The sequence below is a fragment of the Rutilus rutilus genome, assembly GCF_951802725.1.
Source record: "Rutilus rutilus genome assembly, chromosome: 13".
Classification (NCBI taxonomy): Eukaryota; Metazoa; Chordata; class Actinopteri; order Cypriniformes; family Leuciscidae; genus Rutilus; species Rutilus rutilus.
This window is the reverse complement of record NC_140218.1, coordinates 2,730,007-2,747,302: the sequence shown is the minus strand read 5'-3', so window position 1 is coordinate 2,747,302 and position 17,296 is coordinate 2,730,007. Positions and strand designations below refer to the sequence as shown.

General features: G+C 36.7%; 1 protein-coding gene and 1 long non-coding RNA gene across 2 annotated transcripts in view; both read left to right on the top strand.

The window, feature by feature from the left end:
• Positions 1 to 17,296, top strand: part of LOC311302520 (uncharacterized protein) — a 747,744-nt gene that overhangs the window by 64,690 nt on the left and 665,758 nt on the right. The gene's annotated exons all lie outside the window — the stretch shown is intronic.
• On the top strand, positions 1,886 to 2,599 carry LOC311302599. Its single transcript, XR_014629616.1, has 2 exons — positions 1,886 to 2,122; positions 2,516 to 2,599. It is a non-coding gene; the product is annotated as an uncharacterized lncRNA (long non-coding RNA).

Here is a 17,296-nt window from a genome sequence, read left to right as displayed (position 1 = left end):
TTACCATGATTTACCACGATTTACCATAGTTTACCATGATTTACTATAGTATACCATGATTTACCATGTTCAAGTATGATTTATTGATTCTAGCATGATTTACCATAGTTTACCATGATTTACCACGATTTACTATAGTTTACCATGATTTACTATAGTATACCACGATTTGCCATGTTCAAGTATAATTTACTGATTCTAGCATGATTTACCATAGTTTAGCATGATTTACCATAGTTTACCATGATTTACCATGATTTACCATAGTTTACCATTATTTACTATAGTATACCAAGATTTACCATGTTCAAGTATGATTTACTATGATTCTAGCATGATTTACCATATTTTACCACGATTTACCATAGTTTACCATGATTTACCATAGTTTACCATGCTAGCATGATTATCATGTTGCTAGCATGATGCTAGAATTTTTTTACCATGTTGCTAGCATGGTTTACCATGATTTACCATAGTTTACCATGATTTACCACGATTTACCATAGTTTACCATGATTTACTATAGTATACCATGATTTACCACGATTTTCCATAGTTTACCATGATTTACTATAGTATACCATGATTTACCATGTTCAAGTATGATTTACTGATTCAAGCATGATTTAGCATAGTTTACCATGATTTACCACGATTTACCATAGTTTACCATGATTTACTATAGTATACCATGATTTACCATGTTCAAGTATGATTTATTGATTCTAGCATGATTTACCATAGTTTACCATGATTTACCACGATTTACTATAGTATACCATGATTTACTATAGTATACCACGATTTGCCATGTTCAAGTATAATTTACTGATTCTAGCATGATTTTCCACAGTTTAGCATGATTTACCATAGTTTACCATGATTTACCATGATTTACCATAGTTTACCATTATTTACTATAGTATACCATGATTTACCATGTTCAAGTATGATTAACTATGATTCTAGCATGATTTACCATAGTTTACCACGATTTACCATAGTTTACCATGATTTACCATAGTTTACCATGCTAGCATGATTATCATGTTGCTAGCATGATGCTAGAATTTTTTTACCATGTTGCTAGCATGGTTTACCATGATTTACCATAGTTTACCATGATTTACTATAGTATACCATGATTTACCACAATTTACCATAGTTTACCATGATTTACTATAGTATACCATGATTTACCATGTTCAAGTATGATTTACTGATTCTAGCATGATTTAGCATAGTTTACCATGATTTACCATAGTTTACCATGATTTACCACGATTTACCATGATTTACTATAGTATACCATGATTTACCATGTTCAAGTATGATTTACTGATTCTAGCATGATTTATCATAGATTACCATGATTTACCATAGTTTACCATCATTTACCACGATTTACCATAGTTTACCATGATTTACTATAGTATACCATGATTTACCATGTTCAAGTATGATTTACTGATTCTAGCATGATTTATCATAGTTTACCATGATTTACCATAGTTTACCATGATTTACCACGATTTACCAGTTTACCATGATTTACTATAGTATACCATGATTTACCATGTTCAAGTATGATTTACTGATTCTAGCATGATTTATCATAGATTACCATGATTTACCATAGTTTACCATGATTTACCACGATTTACCATAGTTTACCATGATTTACTATAGTATACCACGATTTACCATGTTCAAGTATGATTTACTGATTCTAGCATGATTTACCATAGTTTAGCATGATTTAGCATAGTTTACCATGATTTACCACGATTTACCATAGTTTACCATGATTTACTATAGTATACCATGATTTACCATGTTCAAGTATGATTTACTGATTCTAACATGATTTATCATAGTTTACCATGATTTACCATAGTTTACCATGATTTACCACGATTTACTATAGTATACCATGATTTACCATGTTCAAGTATGATTTACTGATTGTAGCATAGATAGATAGATAAGGTTTGTAGATAGATAGATAGATAGATAGATAGATAGATAGATAGATAGATAGATAGATAGATAGATAGATAAGGTTTGAAGATAGATAGATAGATAATGTTTGAAGATAGATAGATAGATAGATAGATAGGTTAAAAATATAGATAGATAGATAGATAGATAGATAGATAGAGTTAAAAAGATAGATAGATAGATAGATAGATAGATAGATAGATAGATAGATAAGTTAAAAAGATAGATAGATAGATTAGTTAAAAAGATAGATAGATAGATAGATAGATAGATAGATAGATAGATAGATAGATAGATAGATAAGTTAAAAAGATAGATAGATAGATAGATAGATAGATAGATAGATAGATTAGTTAAATAGATAGATAGATAGATAGATAGATAGATAGATAGATAGATAGATAGATAGATAAGTTAAAAAGATAGATAGATAGATAGATAGATAGATAGATCAGGTTTGAAAATAGATAGATAGATATATAGATATATATATATATAGATAGATAGATAGATAGATAGATAGATAGATAGATAGATAGATAGATAAGTTAGTTAGAAAGATAGATAGATTAGTAAGGAAGATAGATAAGTTAGTTAGAAAGATAGATAGATTAGAAAGAAAGATAGATAAGTTAGTTAAAAAGGTTTGAAGATAGATAGATAGATAGATCATGTTTGAAGATAGATAGATAGATAGATAGATAGATAGATAGATAGATAGATAGATAGATAGATAGATAGATAGATTGGTTAAAAATATAGATAGATAGATAGATAGATAGATAGATAGATAGATAGATAGATAGATAGATAGATAGATAAGTTAAAAAGATAGATAGATAGATAGATAGATAGATAGATAGATAAGTTAAAAAGATAGATAGATAGATAGATAGATAGATAGATTAGTTAAATAGATAGATAGATAGATAGATAGATAGATAGATAGATAGATAGATAGATAGATAAGTTAAAAAGATAGATAGATAGATAGATAGATAGATAGATAGATAGATAGATAAGGTTTGAAAATAAATAGATAGATAGATAGATAGATAGATAGATAGATAGATAGATAGATAGATAAGTTAGTTAGAAAGATAGATAGATAGATAGATAGATAGATAGATAGATAGATAAGTTAAAAAGATAGATAGATAGATAGATAGATAGATAGATAAGTTAAAAAGATAGATAGATAGATAGATAGATAGATAGATAAGGTTTGAAAATAAATAGATAGATAGATAGATAGATAGATAAGTTAGTTAGAAAGATAGATAGATTAGTAAGGAAGATAGATAAGTTAGTTAGAAAGATAGATAGATTAGAAAGAAAGATAGATAAGTTAGTTAAAAAGATAGATAGATTAGTAAGAAAGATAGATTAGTTAGTTAGAAAGAAAGATAGATTAGTTAGAAAGAAAGATAGAAAGATAAGTTAGTTAGAAAGATAGATAGATTAGTAAGAAAGAAAGCTAGATAAGTTAGTTAGAAAGATAGATAGAAAGATAAGTTAGTTAGATAGATAGATAGATAGATAGATGGATAGATAGATAGATAGATAGATAGATAGATAGATAGATAGATAGATAGATAGAAGTTTATTAGGTCATTGAATGGTAGTTTAATTGAGTCTAGGGCTTCAGGGAGTTTAGATTTGAGTTTTTGGCTTGTACACTAATGGGCCACCGTAGTCTTGGCTCAATTTGAGCAGTCTGCCATGTAAGTCTATGGGATTTTTATGGTTTTTAATATTAATTTTTAAGAAAACTGAAAGTCAAATCAGTCTGAAAAGATATAGCACACCAAGTCAGAACAGTCTGAAAGTCTGACCCGAGTTTGGAGTTTGTAGAGTTAAAGCTCTAGGAGGAGTTAGAGTTGATAAATTTTGGGTCAGAAGAATAAGAAGAAGAAGAATAACTAGATGCGAAAGTTCGTCGAGACAAACTTTAAGTTGGCTTGAGAAAGTTTGGACCGGAAAGTTTTTTGCTAGGCGGTTGCTAGGGTGTTCGGGGTGGTTGCTATGGTGTTGCTAGGCGGTTGCTAGGGTTACTAGACGGTTGCTAGGGTGTTCTGGGTGGTTGCTATGGTGTTGCTAGGCAGTTGCTAGGATATTCTGGGTGGTTGCTAGGCGGTTGCTAGGGTATTTTGGGTGGTTGCTAGGGTGTTTTGGGTGGTTGCTAGGCGGGTGCCAGGGTCTTTTGTGTGGTTGCTAGGCGGTTGCTAGGGTGTTCTGGGTGGTTGCTAGGATATTTTGGGTGGTTGCTAGGGTCTTTTGGGTGGTTGCTAGGGTATTTTGGGTTGTTGCTAGGCGGTTGCTAGGGTGTTTTGGGTGGTTGCTAGGCGGTTTTGGGTGGTTGCTAGGCGGTTGCTAGGGTATTTTGGGTGGTTGCTAGGGTGTTCTGGGTGGTTGCTAGGCAGTTGCTAGGGTGTTATGGGTGGTTGCTATGGTGTTGCTAGGCGTTGCTAAGGTATTCTGGGTGGTTGCTAGGTGGTGGCCAGGGTGTTCTGGTGGTTGCTAGGCTGTTTTGGGTGGTTGCTAGGGTATTCTGGGTGGTTGCTAGGGTCTTTTGGGTGGTTGCTAAGCGGTTGCTTGGGTCTTTTGGGTGGTTGCTAGGGTCTTTTGGGTGGTTGCTAGGCGGTTGCTAGGGTGTTCTGGGTGGTTGCTAGGATATTTTGGGTGGTTGCTATGCTGTTGCTAGGTGGTTGCTAGGGTATTCTGGGTGGTTGCTAGGCGGTTGCTAGGGTGTTTTGGGTGGTTGCTAGGCGGTTTTGGGTGGTTGCTAGGCGGTTGCTAGGGTATTTTGGGTGGTTGCTAGGGTGTTCTGGGTGGTTGCTAGGCAGTTGCTAGGGTGTTATGGGTGGTTGCTATGGTGTTGCTAGGCGTTGCTAAGGTATTCTGGGTGGTTGCTAGGTGGTGGCCAGGGTGTTCTGGGTGGTTGCTAGGCTGTTTTGGGTGGTTGCTAGGGTATTCTGGGTGGTTGCTAGGGTATTTTGGGTGGTTGCTAGGGTCTTTTGGGTGGTTGCTAGGGTCTTTTGGGTGGTTGCTAGGCGGTTGCTAGGGTCTTTTGGGTGGTTGCTAGGGTCTTTTGGGTGGTTGCTACGGTGTTCTGGGTGGTTGCTAGGGTCTTTTGGGTGGTTGCTAGGCGGTTGCTAGGGTGTTCTGGGGGGTTGCTATGGTATTCAGGGCGGTTGATATGGTGTTACTAGGTGGTTGGTAGTTATCACAGATGGTTACTATGGAGTTTTTATAGAGTTCTTAGCATGATCTTGGCATGATTTAACACTTAACTAATCGCTATTAGCATGTAGCTATTCACTGCTAGCATATGTAGCATGTTGGAAGTGCTGTTTGCTAGCATGAGTCAAAAGAGCCAAACCTCATCTCTATACGATGTTCTGATACAGAGATATAGGTCTTGCAAAACGGTTGCTAGGGTACTCAAGTTTGGTTGCTATGGAGTTGCTTGGGAGCTGGGAGCTTTAAACTTAAGAAGTTTAAATTGGTTTGAAGTTTAAAGTAGTTTAAAGTAGTTTGAAGTTTATGATAGATAGATATATAAATAAGTTAGATAGATACAAACAAACACACACACACACACACACACACACACACACACACACACACACACACACTCACTCAGACACACACACACACACACACACTCAGAGTTTATGAGTTTAGAGTTTATAAGTGTACAAGTTTTTGAGTTTAGAGTTTATAAGTTTAAATGAGTTTAGAGTTCAGAATTTATTAATTTATGAGTTTAAGAGTTCATAAGTCTATGAATTCATGAGTTTATTAGTTAATTAGTTATTAAATTTAAGTTAATTAGTTTATAAGTGTATGAGATTAGAGTTTATTCGTTTAAATGAGTTTCATTGGCTAATATATATAGAATGGCAGTTTGAATTAGTTTTCAAGGGATTTAGATTGAAATTTTTGTCGGTTGGTGAGTTTGAATTTTTTTAGAATGCCCAATGTTAAGTCAATGGGAGTTTTTCCGAGTTTTGATCGTCATTTGTAGGAAAACCGTAAGTCCGATCAGTCTGAAAAGATATAGCACACTTGGTCAGATCAGTTTGAGTGTCTGAGCCGATTTTGGAGTATGTAGAGTTAAAGCTCTAGGACGAGTTTGAGTCAGATTTTTTAGTAAGAAGAATAATAATAATAACTAGATGCGAAAGTTCGTCGAGACAAACTTTAAGTTGGCTTGAGAAAGTTTGGACCGGAAAGTTTTTTGCTAGGCGGTTGTTAGGATGTTATGGGTGGTCGCTATGATGTTGCTAGGTGGTTGCTAAGGTATTCTGGGTGGTTGCTAGGCGGTTGCTAGGGTGTTTTGGGTGGTTGCTAGGCGGTTGCTAGGGTCTTTTGTGTGGTTGCTAGGTGGTTGCTAGGGTGTTCTGGGTGGTTGCTAGGATATTTTTGGTGGTTGCTAGGGTCTTTTGGGTGGTTGCTAGGCGGTTGCTAGGGTCTTTTGGGTGGTTGCTAGGGTCTTTTGGGTAATTGCTAGGCGGTTGCTAGGGTGTTTTGGGTGGTTGCTAGGGTCTTTTGGGTGGTTGCTAGGGTATTTTGGGTGGTTACTAGGGTGTTCTGGGTGGTTGCTAAGCAGTTGCTAGGGTGTTATGGGTGGTTGCTAGGGTGTTTTGGGTGGTTGCTAAGATATTTTGGGTGGTTGCTAGGGTCTTTTGGGTGGTTGCTAGGCGGTTGCTAGGGTATTTTGGGTGGTTGCTAGGGTGTTCTGGGTGGTTGCTAGGGTATTTTGGGTGGTTGCTAGAGTGTTCTGGGTGGTTGTTAGGCAGTTGCTAGGGTGTTCTGAGTGGTTGCTATGGTGTTGCTAGGGTGTCCTAAGGTATTTTGGTTGGTTGCTAGGGTGTTCTGAGTGGTTGCTATGGTGTTGCTATGGTGTTCTAAGGTATTTTGGGTGGTTGCTAGGGTGTTCTGGGTGGTTGCTATGGTGTTGCTAGGGTGTTCTAAGGTATTTTGGGTGGTTGCTAGGGTGTTCTGGGTGGTTGTTAGGCAGTTGCTAGGGTGTTCTGAGTGGTTGCTATGGTGTTGCTAGGGTGTTCTAAGGTATTTTGGGTGGTTGCTAGGGTGTTCTGAGTGGTTGCTATGGTGTTGCTAGGGTGTTCTAAGGTATTTTGGGTGGTTGCTAGGGTGTTCTGGGTGGTTGCTAGGCGGTTGCTAGGGTGTTCTGGGTGGTTGCTATGGTATTCAGGGCGGTTGATATGGTGTTACTAGGTGGTTGGTAGTTATCACAGATGGTTACTATGGAGTTTTTATAGAGTTCTTAGCATGATCTTGGCATGATTTAACACTTAACTAATCGCTATTAGCATGTAGCTATTCACTGCTAGCATATGTAGCATGTTGGAAGTGCTGTTTGCTAGCATGAGTCAAAAGAGCCAAACCTCATCTCTATACGATGTTCTGATACAGAGATATAGGTCTTGCAAAACGGTTGCTAGGGTACTCAAGTTTGGTTGCTATGGAGTTGCTTGGGAGCTGGGAGCTTTAAACTTAAGAAGTTTAAATTAGTTTGAAGTTTAAAGTAGTTTAAAGTAGTTTGAAGTTTATGATAGATATATAAATAAGTTAGATAGATACAAACAAACACACACACACACACACACACACACACACACTCACACACTCACACAGACTACCTCGCTCACACACTCACTCAGACACACACACTCAGAGTTTATGAGTTTAGAGTTTATAAGTGTACAAGTTTTTGAGTTTAGAGTTTATAAGTTTAAATGAGTTTAGAGTTCAGAATTTATTAATTTATGAGTTTAAGAGTTCATAAGTCTATGAATTCATGAGTTTATTAGTTAATTAGTTATTAAATTTAAGTTAATTAGTTTATAAGTGTATGAGATTAGAGTTTATTAGTTTAAATGAGTTTCATTGGCTAATATATATAGAATGGCAGTTTGAATTAGTTTTCAAGGGATTTAGATTTAAATTTTTGTCGGTTGGTGAGTTTGAATTTTTTTAGAATGCCCAATGTTAAGTCAATGGGAGTTTTTCCGAGTTTTGATCGTCATTTGTAGGAAAACCGTAAGTCCGATCAGTCTGAAAATAGATAGCACACTTAGTCAGAAAAGTTTGAGTGTCTGAGCCGAGTTTGGAGTATGTAGAGTTAAAGCTCTAGGAGGAGTTTAATATAGAAATTTTAGTCTCAGAATAATAATAATAATAATAATAAGTTTAAATAGGATTTCAATATGTTGGCTCTCTCAAGCCAACTTAATAAGTTTAAATAGGATTTCAATATGTTGGCTCTCTCAAGCCAACTTAATAATAAGTTTAAATAGGATTTCAGTAAGTTGGCTTTCTCAAGCCAACTTAATAAGTTTAAATAGGATTTCAGTAAGTTGGCTTTCTCAAGCCAACTTAATAAGCGAGTACATCATGAATGGCTTTTTTCAAAGCGTGTTTTTGTCCTATCCTGAATCACTACGGTAAGCCTTTAATAAGCGTTTAGACTCGGACTACTTTACAGCGGTCGGGTCGCACCGTGGCGGAGTAACGTTAGCCCAGCGCCTGCGGGACTCACCGCGTCAGAGACATAAACAGAGAGAAGTTTATTAACTGATAGAGCGCTGATTCATCCAGTAGTGAAACAAGTGAAGTCTTTATGAATCAATCATTCAAACCCATTTTAAAAATAGTATGTTTCACCTGTCTGGATCTTACATGTGTGTTCAAGCATATTCTCCCCTTTCTGAGAGGGTGTTCTCCACTGCTGGAGACACTGTAAGCTATAGGAGAGTCCCAAAGTCTCCAAGAGGATGCAGAAATGTTTATTTTCCTTATTTTTGCAAAAGTTTGTTGACATTACCAGTCTGTTAAACTCATTTGACAAGTATAAGAAATAAACACACTCAGGATTGTGCATTTTCCCCTTACTGCTGTGTTTTATTAGTTGTTTTAATCATTTTATTGAATGGGAACCGGAACCGGAAAATGTCTTACGATTCCCAACCCGCTGTTCCCAATAAGCTGTTTCATAACGACTCTCTCTGGGTCAGCGGCAGCGCCAACACAGATTTACAATATCGCGATATGATTTTGTCAAAGGTTTAATAGACAGAGGAATCTGAAGAAGATGGTGTGTGTGTTTGAATGGAGATCACAGTATTTTAAAGATGAATCGTGCAGCTCTACTGTCTTATCTCTCTCTCAGCATATGAGCAGCGCGAGGGCTTTCAGTGCTTTCAGTCTCACGGCTCTTCCACACGTCCACTTGACATGGATATTACGACACTCAACACTCATATGCTTTATACATTTATAATTACATACTGCATTCAATACAACACCATTCTCTGATCAGATCTTTGAAATCAAGCCGTCGTGCTCAATCGTGTTTAATAGACAGCATGACCAGACCATTCAGTCTTTCCTGAGACAGTGTTCACTAAAACATTGACAGGATCATTGAATCAGTGATTTGAACTCGGTAAACTAAATCAGTTCTGTTCATGAATGAATCATCTAGACTGGTTTATTAACGGGTTTCTCCTATTCACGGCAATGAACCGACTCAAATGATTCATTCACGAATCGGAAATCATTACAAATGTATATCTATGACTAGAACGACATCGTAAATGTTGATCGATTCCTCACAGAAATCGGCTCCAAGTCTTCAGAAAGCCTAAATATATTCATCACTGGACTAGTTTTATTGTCACTTGGTGATTTTGCGTTTCTGCCCTGCGTCGTTTCTGAATAACCCGCGAACACACACACACACACACACACACACACACACACACACACACACTATAATGAATACCTGTTCTTTATAGAGTTCTTCCTATAAGATTATTTTACAAAGTAAATACCAAAATCATCCAGGAAATTATGGAGTTCTGCTGGACCCTTAGAATCGTCCCAATCCTCCCCTGCTAACACACACGCACACACACACACACACACGAAAACACACACGCAAACACACACACAGACACACACACACACACACACACACACACAGACACACACACACGCACGCACGCACACACACACACACGCACACCGACACACACACGCACACACACACACACACACACACACACACTCACACACACACACACACACACACACAGACACACACGCACACACGCACGCACGCACACACACACACGTCGGGTTTACATGTTTTATGGGGACTTTCCATAGAAATAATGATTTTTATACTCTACAAACTCTATAATCAATCCTCTAATCCTAACTGATGAATTTTCATAATGTGAACTAATGAGTATTTGTATATATTTCATATTGACAGGATTATGTTATTTTTTAAGTGTCATGTTTATCTCTGGATATAGGCTTAATGTGTGTCATTGTTCTCTACAGGTTGGAGAGTTGTGGTGTGAGAGATGAAGGTTGTGCTGCTCTGGCTTCAGCTCTGAGATCAAACCCCTCACACCTGAGAGAACTGAATCTGTCTGAGAATAAACTAGGAGACTCAGGAGTGAAGCTGTTTTCTGCTGTACTGGCGAATCCTCACTGTAAACTGGAGACACTGGGGTAAGATCATACGTTACTCTCACATGAAACTGTCACTAGGGGCGTTTCCATTACAGATTTGCGCAAAACTTTTGCGATTTTTTTTCTTTTTTCTTTTCTAAATGTCGACAAAAAGCAGTTGCGTACCGTCACGGTACTTGGTATATGAAGACCCAAAAGAATTGGGGACAGGATTTAAAAAGTCTAAGTGGTCATAAAAAAAAAGTCACACTCAGTGTCTTCGGGTCTAAAATGACCCGCCATAGGAAATGAATGGGAAATTGGCAAAAATATGTTCTGTTCATGAATGAATCATCTAGACTGAAAAAATTCTATATATTTCCTGTCTTTTATCAGCAGTTTCTCGGCAGGAGAATGTCCAAATGTAATGTAATTTATATTTTCAATAAATTTGAAAAGTGTTCTATCAAACGATACCTACCTTTAGACTCTCCTAGTTATAGTTTTGGAGTTATGAGTCTTTAGTTTTGTGTATGTCACTCAGACAAAACTCTAAAAATGCCTTAGTTTTTTGTTCATAATTGCTGTTGCCAATTTTGAATAAGAGTTACTGTTCATCGAACTGTACAAAAAAATAATTTTAATGAAAATGTTTATTATAGAAGGTTAATAAAAAAATTTTATGACTGAAAGAATTGCATTTTTATTAAGTTAGAATTAAAGGTAGTGAAGGTAGGATTTTTATAAAAAAAAAAATTTCACATTTGTTTAAACTGTCTTTATATACCAATACATAATTAAAATGTAAGTACTCTGAAAAAGAAAATATAAAAATCAAGTGACTGTAGACCTTTTAATCTGCAATAAACACAGCTCATTATTTCCATTCACTCCCACCCCCTCCCTTCTGAGCTCCTTCCAAAGCCACGCCCCCAAAACACATGAACGCGCGACGCCAAACGCTCAGGCTCCGCTGGAACAAGACGCATTTATTACCTGAGACGAGCGGAGAGGAAGGAGCGCAGTACATACAGTGACATCATGTCAGAATCACATGTAATAAAATACCTAACTTTATCACTATAAATATAAACAAATAAGATTTATTTTAGTACTCACTATCAAGCTAGCATATCGATACTGGTAAAGTTTAAAATATAGGCTACTTTGTTTGATTCGGTAACGAGCTATATTTATAGGTAACGAGCTATATTTATAGGTAACGAGCTATATAACAGCTAAAAACAGGTTACATTGATACACGTTTTTCCATTACCATCAGTTACACTGTGATGAAGGTGAATTTCGTGTAAGAGTCATAACATATAGGCTACGGTGTTTTGCATGAAAGAGTTTCCATGATGAAAGCATTGTTGACTCTGATGAGGACTAACGCTACAGTCCGGTGACAAGTCCCGCATCGTCGGTTCGAGGACAGGTCCGGGGTCGAGGGCGAAGCAGAGGAGGTCGTTCAAGAGTGCGGGCAACCAGGGTCCGAGGAAGTAGTTTTTGCCTTGTTTGCCTTCGCTGACTGCATATGCAGGTGCTTTGAATTTTGAATGCTCTTTCTCTGCCATAATTTTACTCTTCGTAGGTTCCGCGCATCTCTTGACTTGCACTCCTCAAATCAAACGGGTGCGCGCGCATATGGGCAGATCTAGCAACAGGGGTGGTAGCCATGGTTGCGAGAGTGAGTGACAGTCGCCCAAACCAATCAATTGTTTCGTCCCGAATGGAAATAATGAGCTGTGTTTATTGCAGATTAAAAGGTCTACAGTCACTCGATTTTTATACTCTCTTTTTCAGAGCACTTACATTTTAATTATGTATTGGTATATAAAGACAGATTAAACAAATTTGAAAAAAAGTTTTTTTATAAAAATCCTACCTACACTACCTTTAGAACAATGGGAATTAAAATGCTTTCCATTTGTTGTCTTTCTAATGCAATGTTCAGGTTTGACTGTATTATAAAGTAAAACTGGCACTTCAAATTACCATTTAAACCAACCAACCAAACAAAAAACTTGACACAAATAGTCTTTGAGAATCTCTTATTATATATTAAAATCCACAACCTGAAAAAAATAGGCAAATATGTGCAAAAACAGCTAGAATTCACAAGCCTTTCTACAGAGAGCTGTGAATCCATCTAGTGGTTAAAATATGATATTGCACGATAATTATGCTCACTACATCCACCAGATGGCACCAATCTGACTCCAAAAATTGTTTTCTATAGGCCTAGTCTCTACTTTAACCTGAAATACAGAATTAATAATAATTAAAAAAAAAATCTATTATATTCAATGGGGAAAAATAGAACATAATTATTGCATAAATATTAATTATTATTATAAAATTCTCTCAAAACACCACAGAAAAAAAAGAAAAAATATTATTGAACAAAAATACATTTAATTGATTTTACTGAAAAAAAAAAAATCTGACTCCCCCTCCGGGTCATTTTAGACCCGAAGACCCCAAGTGTGACGAAAACATGAGGAACCCCAGAGGGCTAGGCTACTGTATTGTATATGTCTGATTTATGTTGAAGTGTTTGGGACATGGCTTTTAATGCTGAGTCTTTTGTTTACACAGGCTATCAAAGTATATCAAAATATGAATTTAGATTTATTGGCCAATATATCGGTTATTGACAAAAATAAATAGTAAAGTAAAAATATCTGAAAAATCTGCTTGAGTAACGAAGTATTTGTGCTTCCCATCTCTGACACTTTGACATGGTGATCTACATTTAACAGCCTTTACTTTAAACACACTCAATCTCAGCACAGTCAGGATTAACACAGTCCATTCATTTTAATTTTAGGGGGAAACTGGAAACTGTAGAGATTTTTCTCCAGGTTTAAAGTCTACATCATGTCAATGTCACAGATTATGACCTGGAGAAACACTATAGTACATCGATGACACGTCAGTGTGTGTATTATTAATGAGACTGCATGTTCTTATCCTATGAGGAGACATTTCTCTTCTTCATGACAGCACACGGTGTTTTTCTATGACAGACGCTTCAAACTGTAAAATCAGGCAGTAGTTTAGAGAGGCGTTCATGGGTCGCAAGTGTGTGTGTCCATGGAGCAAGAGTTGAGTGTGTTGCAGGCTTCCCCCGTGATGCTGTCAGGCCGAGACTCACTGCGGGCGCTTGGTTGGCCAGAAACTACCGACACAATCAAACTGTGTGTGTGTGTGTGTGTGTGTGTGTGTGTGTGTGTGTGTGTGTGTGTGTGTGTGTGTGTGTGTGTGTGTGCGTGTGTGTGTGTGTGTGTGTGTGTGTGTGTGTGTGCGTGTGTGTGTGTGTGTGTGTGTGTGTGTGTGTGTGTGTATGTGTGCGTGTGTGTGTAACAAGCGTCTTTCTGAGGAGAGCTACGAGAATTTCTGTCTTCTCTGTCACTATCCATCTTTACTGTCAGTGTCCTGAAGGGACGTAGATGTGTGACATTTGTATGAGATCAATACAAATTATATTACAATTATACTCGTCCCTCTCTCTCTCTCCTCTGTCTTGCTCTGCCACACACACACACACACACACACACACACACACACATACACACACACACACACACTATAATGAATACCCGTTCTTTATAGCGTTCTTCCTATAAGATTATTTTACAAAGTAAATACCAAAATCATCCAGGAAATTATGGAGTTCTGCTGGTCCCTTAGAATCGTCCCAATCCTCCCCTGCTAACACACACACACACACACACACACACACACACACACACACACACACACACACACACACACGTTGGGTTTACATGTTTTATGGGGACTTTCCATAGAAATGATGATTTTTATACTCTACAAACTCTATAATCAATCCCCTAATCCTAACTGATGAATTTTCACAATGTGAACTAATGAGTATTTGTATATATTTCATATTGACAGCATTATGTTATTTTTTTAAGTGTCATGTTTATCTCTGGATATAGGCTTAATGTGTGTCATTGTTCTCTACAGGTTGTATAGGTGTGGTGTGACAGATGAAGGTTGTGCTGCTCTGGCTTCAGCTCTGAGATCAAACCCCTCACACCTGAGAGAACTGGATCTGTCTGGGAATAATCTAGGAGACTCAGGAGTGAAGCTGTTAGAGGATCTGAGGGATGATCCACATTATAAACTGGAGACACTACAGTAAGAACAGTTTAACGATTTTCATCATCATATTTTTATTTAAAGTTCAATTGGCTGATTTACTCACTAGAAATATAAGTAAATTGTACCAGGTTCAGTAACACTGTGTGTGTGTGTGTGTGTGTGTGTGTGTGTGTGTGTGTGTGTGTGTGTGTGTGTGTGTGTGTGTGTGTGTGTGTGTGTGTGTGTGTGTGTGTGTGTGTGTGTGTGTGTGTGTGTGTGTGTGTGTGTGTGAGAGAATATTTTGTCTGAGATCATCAGATAATGAGTCTTAAATTCAGTTTCTGTAGGTCTCTGAACTTTAAACTGTATTTAATATGAGTGTAATTCTGCTCATACTGTTGTGACTGATTGTGAAAATAATATTAATGTTATTTCCAGCTTTTCCCTTTAACTGTCTCTATAGGCATCTTTACACAGCGAGTTAAGGCTGCTCTAAAGCGGCTCTGTGTCTGCTCAAAGTTCTGTGGAAAGACAGCAGAATTGTTCTTTCTGGCTCTTTGAAAAACATGAATAAATCCTGCGGTGATCGACCCGGTGTAATAATTCATAATATATTTGTAGCATTTGTTCCATCTGGAATAGTTTTATTAAGAAATATAAAATAGCTCTCAGTACCACAGAATTATGACGAACATCAGAGCGTGAGATCGCTATATCACACAGAGGAAATCTGACATTCTGTGTTTTTATTTATCTTGAGTTTTATTTCTTTAATATTTAATTACTTTTAAATTCATTTTATAACACTTTGTTGAAACTGTAGTTTTAAAATAGTATACAAAGTATTATTTCCCGCGATTTTAATAACTAATTCCTGTGTAAATGCATTTATGTTCTCGGCGTCAGAGAAGCAATAAACATTCTGTGTAAATGCACATTTTGTGATTTTATGCCGCTTCAGATTTGGTTTGTGTGTAAAGACGCCTTATGTGTGTGATAATCTGAGATCTGGGTTGTTATGAACTGATATTAAATGTGTAGTGAGTGTAATGGTCATTTCTGCTGGTTCTGGATCAGCTGTCCGGTGTGTGAAAGTGACCTTTCATGTGCTTTTGATTTTGTAAAGTGACTTTGAGCATCAGATAGAAGCGATATGATCATGCTTGAGAATGAATTAATATAGATTATCTAGTTAGTTTTCTTATGAAAAGATGTGACAGATGTAATATCTCATATGTGACTGTGTGTGTGTTTTATTTTAGGGCTTATAGATGACAGTGTGATCTTGTGCTGATCATCTGATGGTGAATAAGGATCCACTACAGAGACTCAGTCAACAGAATCAACAGAGACTGAAGATACAGTGACTTCACTGTTAGAAATGAAGACTTCATGTAGATCTCAGCGATCCTCTGACAGACCTGATGAGGCGGCAGTGAAACACCTTTTATTTCACAGCAAATTACAGTTTCTCATTCATAGATTAATCATTTTATGTGTACAAACGCACAGTAACTCAAAAAGCTCTGAGTTTTGTCACAGAGTAAATAAAGAGCCTGAATATCTCTGTGTTTGTGTTGTACCAGCAGAGGGAGACAAAGACTGATGAAATATTCATTTTTCATAATTATGAGAAGAAGAAACAGTTCAAGCTCACTTTTGGAAAACAATGGAAGCTCAAGTTTATACATAATGTTTTTAATAATGGTTGCATTACATGTGTATTAATGTATTAAAGGGGTCATATGATGTGTTTGCATGTTTTCTTTTTCTTTATTGTTCCTCTACTTTTTATCTTCTTCTTCTTCTTCTTCTTCTTCTTCTTCTTCTAATGGAGTTTTATGGCGGTTGGCAAACCAACTTTCGGTGCATTACCGCCACCAACTGGACTGGAGTGTGAAGCACTAATAATCATTTGGAAATTAACAACTTAAACAAAATAATGGAAGAGATTATATAAAAAAAAAAGACTATATTTAAATGTTATATTATTTTAAACCCATTACTTTAAATTCTCCAGTATACTATTGCTTTAATATATTTCAGAATAACACTATATATCTTGTTCGGCATGCGTTTTCAATAGGCTTTCCATATTAAATGATACAACCCCCAATTTTCTTACTTCGTTCATAAGTTCTAACCGTTCTTTTACATATTTTATACATTTTATTAACATGTTCAATTGTTTCTGCCTGATTACAATAATTACATTTACCTGTTTTATGTTTTCCTATTTTGAACACTGAATGATTTAGTCTAGTGTGCCCTATTCGAATGCCAGAAATAATTGTATCTTCTTTTCTATTCCTAAAAACACTTCTTCCATCTCCTACTTGTTTCTGTATACTATACATTTGTCTACCCTTGTTATCACTATTCCATTCTTCTTGCCATTTGTTGTTTATGAATTCTTTCATTTGACTGTTTTGCTCAGAGTCACTTGAATATTTATCTCGTAGTGTTTTACAGCTTGCGTCGCTAGTTTATCAAGCACTTCATTGGCCTCCAGTCCCACATGAGCAGGAGCCCACAAGAACACTATTAAACTGACGTAACCCAGAGTATCTGTCCTGCTCCCCTCACAGATCATGCTTTTATCCATCTTATTTGATCTGATTCTGGTACTGGTTGTCACACAAACCCTGGATATTGGAAACTAAATTGTTCCCTCTTATTGTTTAGG